We start from the raw sequence: 12,559 nt of genomic DNA, 5'->3' as shown, positions 1-12,559 counted from the left end.
CATACGTTGCTCAATTGGGGTGTTTAAATATACCATCGTGGCCTACTCAACACCACGAGCATCCCCATAGTTTTAGAAAAAAATTTCAACATCCCATGTGCCCTCATGCTCCGGCCACGCGCAGGCACGTGCCTGGTACGTTGACGATAACCCTAACGCCGTTAGAGAATATTCCGTTAAGTACTAGGATATTCCGTTAAATATACCTGACGCCATTAAGAATATTCCGTCAAGGGTGACAGAATATGCTCTGTCTTCTCCAGTGGTTTCATCGGATTTCTTCGCCGGCCGCCACTGCACTCGCCGGTTTCTGGAAAAACTTTGAATCTCAATATCTCCATCATTTCAACACCAAATTTCACGAATTTTATATCAGATTGAAGCCCTGAACTAGAAGAACACGATCTTACCTCTTAGAGGTCCTAAAACCGACAAAAACTGGTGGAAAATAGCTCGACAAAACCGGCCAAACCTGAAACTCAACAGACCTAAGCGTTTCGACGTTCTAACCACTCCAAAACTAGCCTAGGATCCTAGTACAAACGTTTAGGACCTTTTTTGAGCTTTAAAATATTGTGAAAGATCCACAATCACGTTGGAGTAATAGAGTACCTCGCCGAAGCTCGCGAGTTCTCGAGTTCCCGATGTCCTTTCTTTGAACAACTGGTATGATTAGGTTCGTAGGCATGCAAGGAGTCCAAAGGTGGTCCTCGGAAGTTTGATCTGTGGTGTTTTGATGGTGTTTGAAGGTTGAAGACTTTGTTGTACGGACGGAAAGAATTTTCGAGAAAAAAAGAGAGAAGGGAAGAAGGTTGTATGTGTGTGTATGTGTGTCCAACGGAATAGGCCAAAAAAAAAGAGAACCAAGGCCCTGATTGGGCTTTAAGGCTTAGGACAAAAGAAAATCAACTAAAACAAACCCAAATTTGTGGGAGATATGGCAGTTGGTCAATTCCTTTAGCCCGATTGCACAATCGTACTACAACATTTCAAGGGCAACATTGTCATTTCCACGCGTTCAAGGATAAAATATATTTTAATTTGGGATGGGTCATCACAATGGTGGTTTGACATCGACGGGGAATGACGATGAAGCTGTCGTTGGAGTCGTCTGGGTGCGTTGGGAATCGTTGGAGAAGACGATGAACGGTGGGAGTAACCACCGGGGATGTGGGGGTGGGGTGGGATGGGAGGGGAGGTGCAGAGTGGAGGAAAGGGAGGTGGGTTGGGGGGAATGGGTTTCTAGGCTTTTTTATTGTTTTTATTTACTTTTTTTAATTAATTTAAATTTTTTATTAATTGTTTACACACGTGGCACAAATGTAGCAGTCACGTCAGCTCTCAATGGATGGAAAATGTAACGGATGTATTATATTGAAATAAAATAGTATGTGAGGTATGAAAGTGAATTTTTTTGAAGATATTGTATGAGGTTGTAATAGACATCAAACCTGAGGTGGTACATTATAATTTACCCTTAATTTAATTATCTACTAGCAATCCTTCCATCCTTTTCTCTCTAAAATTAATTTTTCCCCCTATTGCTCGATTTCAAATATAAGGCAAAATCTGATAAAAACGTAGGTAATGATAAAGACATATTTTATCATCCAAATCAAGCAACTGCCTCTGTTTTTGTATTTTGGTGCCATTTCTGAAATTTAGATAGCATAACTAACTACCAAACATAAATAGAACTGAAACAATAAAAAAAAGTATGTAATAAATAATGTACAAGTGTATACTCTATAGTTTATTGGGTGGAAAATAGATATACCCGTACCAAATACACGAGAACAACTTGTATGAAACAAATTCATTGTCATTTTGCATTTCATTCTTATGAGTCATGTGTAGGAAAACTTAAGCATAACATTGGACTAAAACGCTACGGTGACGATGAACTCGTTTTATGTAGGTCATCTCTAGTCAAAGGGCTAAGGCTACATTAAGCTCTAAAATTGACAAAATTAGTCGCAAATCAAAGGGCTAAAGAGAATAAGGCTAAAAGAATCAGACTAAGTTTGACCTCATCGAATGCAACATGCAGCCTCAAAGTGGACTAAATTTGTAAAGTAATATAATATCAAGAGAAATAAATTATAGCCTTGCATAGTTGTAAATGAAAAATTTAGCCCTAAAATAGTCGTAAAATTTGATGGGCCAAAACATGGTTAAGCACTACGTTTAGCCCTCCATTGTTGTAGATAGCCTATGTTCTTTTTTAGAAACACAAAGGCAAAATAATAACGTTACTATATATATACAGGGGATATTGCTTCTATTTTTGCTTTATAAATAGGAAGAGGAGTCCAGTGACGAACATAGGGGTGGAAAAAATTCCCAAAAATTCCGAACCGAACCGAAAAAATTCCAATCCCAAACCAAAAATTTTTCAAACCGAAATTCTCGAAATTTTCGGGATGCTATCTCGAACCGATCCCAAAATTTCGGTATGGGATTCGGGATTGGATTCTCGATATTTCGGGAATCCCATATCGAACCGAAAATATATAATATTAATTATTATATATATATTATTCTTTTATAATTGATGCTAGTAGTTTCTAATTCATGCTCTGCAACCTGGAATGCCCTACACCTTGCATATTTTTCATGTTTTATTTGATATTCATGTGGATTTTATTATTGCTACTGCCATGGCTGATGATTTTAGAAGGCTTGATTCTTTTGTCTCTCAACATATTGCAAAAAGGGTTTAATTAATTTGAATTTTGACTATGATAAAAACAATCAGGCATGCCAGTGTTCAATTAAATGGTAGTGTGAATGAAATGAAATTCCTAGTTCATGAATGTGTTCTTGAATTATATATTTGAAGAACAATTCATAATTTCATATTTCAATTTGGGATTCCTGATTTGTCCCAAAATCCCGAAAATATTTCGGGATTCCCGAAAATTTGGTTTGAGATTGGTCTTCAAATTCCCGTTCCGAAAAATTTTGGATTGGGATTCGGGATACTAATTTTGGTATGAGAACCACCCCTAGATGAACATATCCTCACAAACACGAGATTTGGATCTGACCCAAAAAATAAATAAATATTAACCGAAAGGGATAAAAAAATTAATCCCACCAAAGAGCCCGAGACAACGGTAAGCTCTTCTTTTCTTCTCTTTTTCTTTTCAGACAAAAAGGAAGAACAAGATCACAGTTTGTTGTGCTAAAAGTAGGAAAATCCAATCCGTGCCGGATTGTCCAATCCAGTCCAATCCCATCCCATCCAGCCTTTGATTCGGAATCGAAGTGAGAGAGACAGTGAGCTCAGAAACAACCAATCGAATCATTAGAAATTATGATTCATGCCACAGAGGAAGCACTGCGTTTCAGTTGTTGATGCGACGGCGACCGCGAAGGCGTTTGGGAGTGCGAGTGCGAGTGGGACTTCGCATTTGATATTAACACTGCAACAACAACCGGAGGAGGAGGAAGAAGAAGACGAAGGACAAGGATTAGTGTTAATTGTGGTGGATTTGGTGCTTAAACGCGGCAATGAAATCGGATTAGGAGGGGCTGGCGGAGCAATGAAGGGCGGGGTTGCGGGCGGTAGTTATTCCGGGAAGCGGCGGTGGAAGGGGTTGGTGATTGGAGTGTTGGGTCTGGTTTTTCCTTCCATGCTCGTTCCTCTTCCCTTCCTTCTCGGCCTTCCTTTCACCCGCCCGGTTACACACACTCTCTCTCTCTCTAGATCTGTTTCTCTCAGATCCGATTTTGCTTTTGCAACGGTAGTTTTGGATCTCTCTCAAATCTCGATTTGTTCTTTTTGTTCATAATATGCAGGATATGTACCAGAACAACGAAATCCGCCTTCAGTAAGAACTAGAACTTTGTTTTGTTAATTTGGAATTGTTTTCTGTATCCTACATTCTTGGTGTTGATCTGTTTTATTTTTCTTTTTTCGAATTTTCGAATCGGTGTCAGATTGGAGGATATGGTACAAATATCATCATAAATGCTTCTAATCTGTTAGGGGTAAACTATACTAGCCAGCTTTGTAAATCGAATTCACGGGTAGAAACACATTGGTGAAGATAAATTACTGATTATTTGGTTTCTTGCAGGGGGGTGGTTCGAAGCATGTTGAGATAAATTCTGCTAGGAATTTGTTTATCTATTTAAGAGTTGTGATGCTGTAAAGTCTTAACTATTAATGTGTAAGGGGCCGGAAAGAATTTACATACGGTATTCATCAACTTCCTCATCCATCCGGGTCATCTAAGAACTTTTAAGTGTTGGCGTGGTTTCCTAAAAAATGTTAAAACTATGGGAAAATACAGCAATAATACAAAATAAGCTCTGAAGTTTCCGAGTACTGTACATTTTAATTCATCATTAACGAGTCACATGCAATTAGCAGGTTTTGATTTTTCTTTCTCTATGTTTAGGCGTTGGCTAGATGCAATAAGTGGATTTTGAATTATTCTAACAAGTCTAAGGGCTGGTTTGGTGTTGTTGTGTTTTGAAAATAAATTGTTTTTGTTGTGCCGTGAGAATAAGCAACTATGAAATAAAGCAGCAGAGTGTTTTGTAAACTTTTTTGTAAAAGTGCTTTTGAAAAAAAAAAAAAACAGTATTACAGTGTTTGATAAACTTATATGTAAAACAGATGTGAAAAAAATTTGGTTTTTCAAAGCTGGGTTTTGGAGCTTTGTGTTTTTGGCTTTTTTTCACCCAAAACTATGAAAAAAAGCTGCAGTTGAATGTTTACCTTCGGAGGATCTGAAAATTAATTATGGGCATTTAAGCTGTCTTTGAGATGAGAAAATTAAAGATCCACAGTGAAGAAATATCTTTATAATTTACCATACTAGTTTCTCCGTCTGTGGTTCTATTTATTTCGCGGGTCTTCCCAGTCTTTCATAGTTTCTGCCTAATTAACAGAATTTGTATCTTAGGAACACCCGCCTATCCAGGTTCTTGTGGTTTGGGTTGAGGCAGCCATTCACTAATCCATGATATGAGAATTAATTTTTTGACTCTCGGGTTTGGATCAGGATCCTCTCATAATCTAAGGATCAAGATCCTCATGACCAAGAGATGTGGACCGTTGGATGAAACGGTTATAATTATTATAACTTTAAAGAAACCCTCCTGTTTGTAGCTGTTCAATTCATCCAACGACTTACATCCCTTGGTCATGAGAATCCTCATCCTTAGATTAGGAAAGGATCCTGATCCGACATTTAAGGCCTATAGGAACCATTGCAGCAATATTTTATTCATTTGATCTACAAACACGGTCAATAATTTGAGTGATGTGATTCAGGCATTGCAAGTCTTCAATGATCTGACTGATTTCTGTACCTTTATTTGCTTTGTGCTAGGATATACTAAAGAATATTTCACGTAAAGTTATTTCACATAAAGCTGAAAATGAAACCAAAAATATCAGTACCATTCACAACAACGAACAAGCCAGTGTCGTTCACAACAACGAACAAGCCAGTGTTGCCACAACAATAAACAATCAAAAGGCCTGTTAATGTTCAATGCCTTCTAAGGTTTTCTCCCTAAGGTTGTCTCCAACGGGAGGGTGGAAACAAAAAAACCCCAAATTTTTGGGTCCAAATCATATTACATGTATTAAAACCCAGTTTGGGGTTATTGTTGATCTATAGTTTGTGGACGGATTTGCCGCTCCAGCAGTTACCATCTTCAGCATATTTTCCTGAATTACACAGTAAATTTACTAATTTGCCCCTGTGTACACGTGTTGGTCATCGTGGCTTTTCCATTTGTTTCCAAAACAAAGCATTTTCATTTGTTCCCATATGAATCTCTTCGTTTTCTTAAATTGAAACAAAAACCCGCGTTCATCCAAATCAACCCTACAATCCCGAAACCAAAATTCATCCAGATTGTTCCAATCTTCAACTTCAAATTGAAATCATAGAGTATCATGAATGGCTCACCTTCCCTATCTCAAAAACGAAAACATCTCAGAAACTTAGCCTTCCTTCTCGCAGCTGAATCCCTTTCGGATTCGAAGAAAATTGTGAAACCCAGAAAAAGCATGGGTTTCCTGGTGAGTTCTCCGATTTTAGGAAAGGCTGATGGGTTTGGTTCCTGGGTTCTCTTTTATTTGTTGGAGTTTTTTATGATTTTAATTCTTGAAATCTGGGTTTTGTTTGTTGATTGGGACAAATTCTGATCGGGAAGCCCCTCTGCGTTTCTCGCTTCTCATCGCTTAGATCACTTCTTTCTCTTCCATCCCTCCCACTGTCTCCGACTCTTGACCTTTTGCATGTGTATTTCACTGTGGAAAAGTTTGAACTTGAATGAATATTTTAAGTTATTTCTGGCAATATTGCATAATGGTTTGAATGTTTGCTTGATTTTGCACTTCCATTTTTGTACTTTTGTTCGTTTTCTGGCTGGTTGGTGCTGTTTTGTCATTTATTTGTACCTGCATACATATATCTTTGCTTTTAAAGGTATGCGCGTTTGGGCACGAACACCATCTCTTACATATGAGTTATCCTTGAGGAGATGCAAATGAATTGAATTGCAGCTGAGGCAACTATTTTGTCGCTGTCCCAGACTCCCCAACCATGCCAGGCATGTAATTCATTATTGGTACGTTAAAGTATGTTGTGCATGTTAAACACAAGTTTTGGTTTTTTTTGTTCCGTAATTAGCTACGTATTTGCCTTAATCTGCATGTGTGTAGTGTAGATAATCTTAAACCAACATTATAGAATCCATGTTCTGTTGAAAATTTTGAATGTTCTGAGATGGAACAGGTTACGATAAATTGGAAGGTAGAAATTCTATTATGAGTTCTCCAGTTGATTTGGGGTGGGTAATATAAATTTTTATGTAAAGTTGATTTGTTATTTATTTATTTTTTGGATGCTTAATTTCTCTCAGAAACAAATAGTGTTTATCATCACCAAGTGGTACAAAGAGTATTTTAAAGTGTTTTTTAACCAATCTATTGTCGAGTTTTCTGGTAGGTTTATTTTCCGTTGTTTTGCAAGAAACCAGAGCCTTTCCATGCTCAAGAGTTCCACAGGTATGTCACCGCTCTTTTACATATTATGCTTTGATTTCCAATACGAGGTTAAAGCCTTTGATTTCCAACAAATTTCAGTTAGGTAATTTGATTTCCCTCAAAAGACATAAATTATGTGTTTTCTTTAATCATTTTGTTACAATATTCAACCCATTTCAATTTATTACCAACCGAATCCTAATTTGTTCAATTTCTTTTCATCTGGCAATTGAGTGTGGTTGTTTGCCGTTCTCTTTGAGGTGAGATAAAGTTTATGTCTGTAAATATATGTATCTTAACAACAACCATGGGGGTTGCTAATGGCTTTTTTATTCACTAAATTTTTTGTTTTTTTCAAGTGCTTCTCTAGAATTTAATCCTTTTTGTCATTATTTATATTGCAGAAATTACAAGCTATGCTACAATCCCAGTTAGTGTTTTAAGTATAATTCAAGGAAAGAACATGTATGCTTCTTCGGTTGATTTGATTCAAATTGGTGGATTTCCGTAAGAAAGAAACTTTAATTTTTTTCTTTCGGCGGTTTTAAGAATTGAAATGGACATGCAAGAGATTGAAGAATTTTTGGTTTATTTGTGTATGGTCAAGGAAAATTCTGGTACCCTAATCATTTGACTTAATTTTATTTCCAGTTTTAAAAGTTTTTCCTGTAATTTTCTGTAATAAAAATATTGTTTTGTTGCAAAAAGCAGGGCCACTCTGTTTAGGGCTTGAAGATTTCTACATTCACTAGGTTTATCTTCGACTTCAGGTATTTCGTTCCATTGACGACCTAAAGTCAACTGCAACTACACAGTTTGGTTACGATTGGGTAAAATAGGTTGATTATCTGCATATTTCATGAGGATATAAGTAGGGACTATCTACCAAATTTTTGTGTGTAAATAGTATGTATATACACATCAAACATTATTTTTTGTATGTAAACAAAATTACATACAAAAAAATTTGTACGGTTAAGGACGGTTAGGAGTTCAATTTGTAAAAGATGTAAATATTAGAACAATGGCAATAGAACCACTAATCCATATGGTTGTAAATAGATTCCTACATGTAAATAGTATTGCATATTGGATTTATTTAGAACTTAATACATATTTATATAGCTTAAAACTCGTAGCATCGCGCGGGCACCGTTGCTAGTATATACTAAAATCGTTGGGGAAATCATTGTAGCTTAGCTACGGGGGATTTTCGATTTTACCCCCCTGTTTTTTCGGTTTTTTCAACTTTGCCATTTTGTCTTGCTGTCAAGTGCAGCAGCGTTCCTGAACACGTGGGATCCCGTTCCATTGACACTTCCTGCCTACTCCCCCTTCACGCTCTTGCTCACCGCTTCATGCCGCTTTATCTCCTTAGTCGCTCACAATCATTGCAAACAACCTTAAACCAACAATCCATTTTTGCAATTTCTCTTAGAATCGCTGCTTCTTTCTCGCTCACCACTTCATTGTCAACAATTCTCAACTGCAGCTACACTACAAACCCATGTGGACGGAAAACCCATGAAGAAATCTTGGTCGTTGGCCAACAATCGGACTGCAACATCGTCTTGACTCACCACAACATTAGCAGATTCCAACTTCAAACCGTCTCCGACCCTTTTACCCAAAAGCTCTCTCATCGATTTGTCATCAGGCAATTTATTGGAGTTTTTATTTGCATTTGATTGAAGTTTTCTTTGCATAAAATAAGAAAACAAACTCAAACCCTCAAACTAACATATAAATTCTACAATTTCTCTCACATTTAATCGAATCAATCTCAAGTGTTAAGCTTTTAGGGTTTCGGTCTTCAAATTTAAGCGAATTGTTTCTGTCTGAACATCGGTGACAAAATATGTTGTTTGGTTGTCGAGAAAATGTGTAAAAAATGATATTCTTCTCAACATATTTAGATAATTTCATTGGATAAATTCGTCCATGCAACTTAAATTTTATCTTTGATTAGTATATTTTTTTATAATTAGATCATATCAAGCTCCATTCATGTCCACTTCTATTCCTAAGAGCCTGTCTTTTGTCGATGGCAACAATGGAGGCTAGGCCTGAAGCCAAACCATATCCAAAAGAAATTGAAGAGAGTTTTGAACCTCTTCTCAAATACAAGGTAATTAAAACTAAAATATCTTTTTTTATGAACACCAATAAGCTTCTTTGCCCCTAGATCCATTGTTCTTCATTTTGCATGTCTTTCGAAGGATATTTAAGGATAGAGATTTAATACTCCTCAATTTGGGATTTCTGTGTTGTAGATTTTGGGACAGCGGTTGCATGGGAGACAAGAAAGCCGTTGGTGATGGATAGGGTGAAGGTTGCTCCACATAAGGCCATGGAAATAAGGGTAAAGGTCAAATATACATCAGTTTATCACACTAAACTCTACTTCTGCCAAGGTCAGCAATAATAGCTACTACATACATATAATATACATAATACACACACACACACACACACACACACACACACACACACACACACACACACATGATTTTATATGATTAACCTTTGAGAATTGCAGATTTGTAAACTATGAGTAGAGTTTTCCAGGCACATTTACTTTGAGTGAATACATTGTTATTCATTCTGGCCATCCTTCCAAAATCAAGCCCCTTGGTTAGTTGGACAAAGTTTGCATCCTCGGTTGCGCCATACCGACAAGTTTGGTGTCCTACTCAATGCTTTAGAGCGTTGAATATGCATCCTAAACTGATACTACTTATTGAATCGTTTGCACTATACTGAATATTTTGTTTTTTAATATCAGGTTTGGGTGCCCCTCTCAATGTAGCAAAACAAAAAATTATCCTCAGTTGCTGTTTATTGGCCTCACTGCAAGTTTGGACAAACTTTGTTGATCCCAAATTCTTTGTTCTAATAAATTGTATTTATTTTCTTTTCCGAATGTTGATACATACATGATGTAGGCTACTGAAGGTGGAAGAATTTATGGGGCACCGGTGAGTATTGGGGTGGAGTTGGTGGACTTGAAGCCCAAGAGGTTTGACGAAGGTATTTATTTATTTATTTATTTACGTTTGGATTTGGTTTAACAGGTAATTTAGTGGGAAAACATAGAAATATATTTTTGCTTAAACATTCTTTCCCCGGTCATAACTAAGAAATTCGGAGTAAATGAATTTGTGAATTCAAGTGACAATGACAAACCAGTGCACGAGGCTGAAAATGATTCACTATTCTTATTATGTGTTGGACATGAAGCAACATAGATAGTTAAGTTGTAACTTTAACTTATATTTTTATTTTCTTCTGCTTTTCATCCACCCAAGTCTACAATGTACATTTAGCTAAGGAAAACACCGAGACATCAACCAGTGCAGAAGCTCCTGATATCAGACTAATTGTAGGTAGCACTACAAATGAGTACAACAAATTTAAGCTTGATGTTGGTATGTGATTTCCACTCCATGTCATCTTTTTCTTTTCTTTTCTTTTTATTTATTTATTTTTTTTTTTAATGTTAGTTTAATTTTCAAACCTTTTGTACATATCAAGTAATTCTCCATATAATTGAATAATGGCCGTATTTTTTGTTTCTCTTTTTCGCTCCTCCATCAATTCATTGGTTAAATAGATTGAAAAATTTAGAACCTATTTGGTACTCTACTTGAATCCAACCCTTTAAACTCAAAAACAATTTTCAATTTTTAGGCCTTAAAAACTTGTTTGGTAGGACTATTTTCAAAAACCGAACTCAATACTAACTCAAAAATATAGTCTATTATCTAAAAAAGCAAAAAGTGAGTTTTTAAACTTAAACTCACTCCTTTCTTTTTTCTCCCTCATCCTCTCTCACTCCAAATCTATCTCTCTATTTTATTCTTTCTCTCTCGCCCTTTTTTTATATTTTTAAATACCTTTTTCGCCTTTCTTCCAATTTGCTCTCTTCGTTTTCTCGGCTCTTTTTCTCACTCCTCTTCCTCTCTATCTCTTCCGATCCTCTCACTTCTTTTTCTTTCCTCCAATCATCTCCTTACTTTATTTCCTCCGCTATCATCTTTCTCTCCCAGACCCTCTCTTTTTGGATCTCTTTGTCCAGTTTAGGTTGAAAGATTTAGAATTTTTAAATCGCATACCAAACAAGTTTTTGAGTCTTAAAGAAAATTGTTTTCAAGAAAAATTCTTAAGAAATGTTTTGAGCAATTATAAAAGATTTTAAATAGGATACCAAACAAGTCCTTAGTTTTTTTTTTATATTGAATTCTTACCGATTCCAATGCTTAATATATAGCAAGAGAAAAATTCTGGACAAAGCAAAAAAGAAAATGGTGACCAAGAAAAAGATGGTCATTCCCAAACAAGCAAAGACCAAAAAATTGACCAGGAAAAATCATAAACACTAAGCAGATGTGCGGTGCCAAGCTTTTGATACGGACATATGTATATTTTCGTATTTGAACGATTTTGATACTATGAACTTCTGTACATGTATATAGGCCTTCATAGCATCTCTATCTTTATAGCAGTGAGCAATTGGACACTGCCAATCTTTTTGATGACTATGAACACTGCCAATCTCTATTTTAGGTATATAAATATAGCTTCAATAAATTATGTTTTCTGTATGTACATATTATCAAAATATTTTGAACACCCGCAGCAACGCGTAGACACTTTTGCTAATCATTTCTAATAGGTGTATTTTGAGTATGGGTATGGGGGTGGATATGTGGTTCTCCTATCCCCCAAGATGGATAAGGTTTCTTGTGGGCCAAGGGCCCCCACGCAACTCTGCTCCATCACGTGAAACAAGGCCACACGGATCCTACGCAACAACATCAAGATGACAGAGGGATTCTCTGCGGGCGAGTACACGACAAACAGGGGTTTTACGGCCCAGATTGGCACGCCATTCGAATCCAATGGTTGTAACGCCTCATGAGTTTTGATCCAGTGTGGTGCGCCAGCTATATCCTTTTTAAATTCAATGGCTCAAATTCAATTTAATCAATTTTAACTGTAATAAAAAGATCAAACTGCTGAAATTTAAATCCAACTGTCAAAATAACATTATTTATTAACCAAATCATATCCCACACCAAAACTAGTCCAAAACTCTATAAATACACATCCATGTGTTCATTGATCCATTAAAATTTCAATTTTCTCAACAATTTTTTTTGTTTAGAATTTGAATTTTTTCACATCAAAATGTTTGCAAAAATAAAACAACATAGATTATACAAAAACTAATTCCAAAATTATTAACAAAAAGATCAACTAAATACAAAAGTTTAACAAATTATAAAGTTGGGGGTGGAAATTATAGATCTCTTACTGTTCGAGGAAAAAAATTGTCTAACCTCATACGTATAGTTGAAATAATTGAAAATATGGGGTTAAAATTTGAGAGCTCACCCTTGGATTGGAGATATCCTAACAACTAACTATTTAACTAAACATAAATTATTTTTCTACTGGTTTTGATCATTTGACAGAACTCTAACAAATAGTAGTGTGGTACCACTTATTCCACGCTATGAACTCACAACCTCAAGAAAC

The 12,559-nt window shown here is 36.1% G+C and overlaps 2 long non-coding RNA genes across 4 annotated transcripts in view; both read left to right on the top strand.

Annotated features, from left to right (window-relative positions):
• LOC137723694 (uncharacterized) overlaps window positions 1-5,477 on the top strand; it is a 36,191-nt gene extending 30,714 nt beyond the window's left edge. The window contains exon 4 of the long non-coding RNA XR_011066950.1: window positions 5,349-5,477. This is a non-coding gene — a long non-coding RNA (uncharacterized lncRNA). The remainder of the gene's footprint in view (window positions 1-5,348) is intronic.
• Window positions 5,478-5,757: 280 nt separating this feature from the next.
• Window positions 5,758-8,705, top strand: LOC137723161 (uncharacterized). 3 transcript variants are annotated; one of them, XR_011066862.1, is made up of 5 exons: window positions 5,758-6,049; window positions 6,459-6,600; window positions 6,981-7,039; window positions 7,730-7,857; window positions 7,894-8,705. It is a non-coding gene; the product is annotated as an uncharacterized lncRNA (long non-coding RNA). The 3 variants fall into 3 exon arrangements; XR_011066860.1 differs by having other exon boundaries at window positions 7,730-8,705; XR_011066861.1 differs by having other exon boundaries at window positions 6,459-7,039; window positions 7,423-8,705.
• Window positions 8,706-12,559: the final 3,854 nt, after the last annotated feature.

Source organism: Pyrus communis, chromosome 17 (assembly GCF_963583255.1).
Source record: "Pyrus communis chromosome 17, drPyrComm1.1, whole genome shotgun sequence".
Lineage (NCBI taxonomy): Eukaryota > Viridiplantae > Streptophyta > Magnoliopsida > Rosales > Rosaceae > Pyrus > Pyrus communis.
The sequence above is the reverse complement of the archived record's forward strand: the minus strand, read 5'-3'. Positions and strand labels throughout refer to the sequence as shown.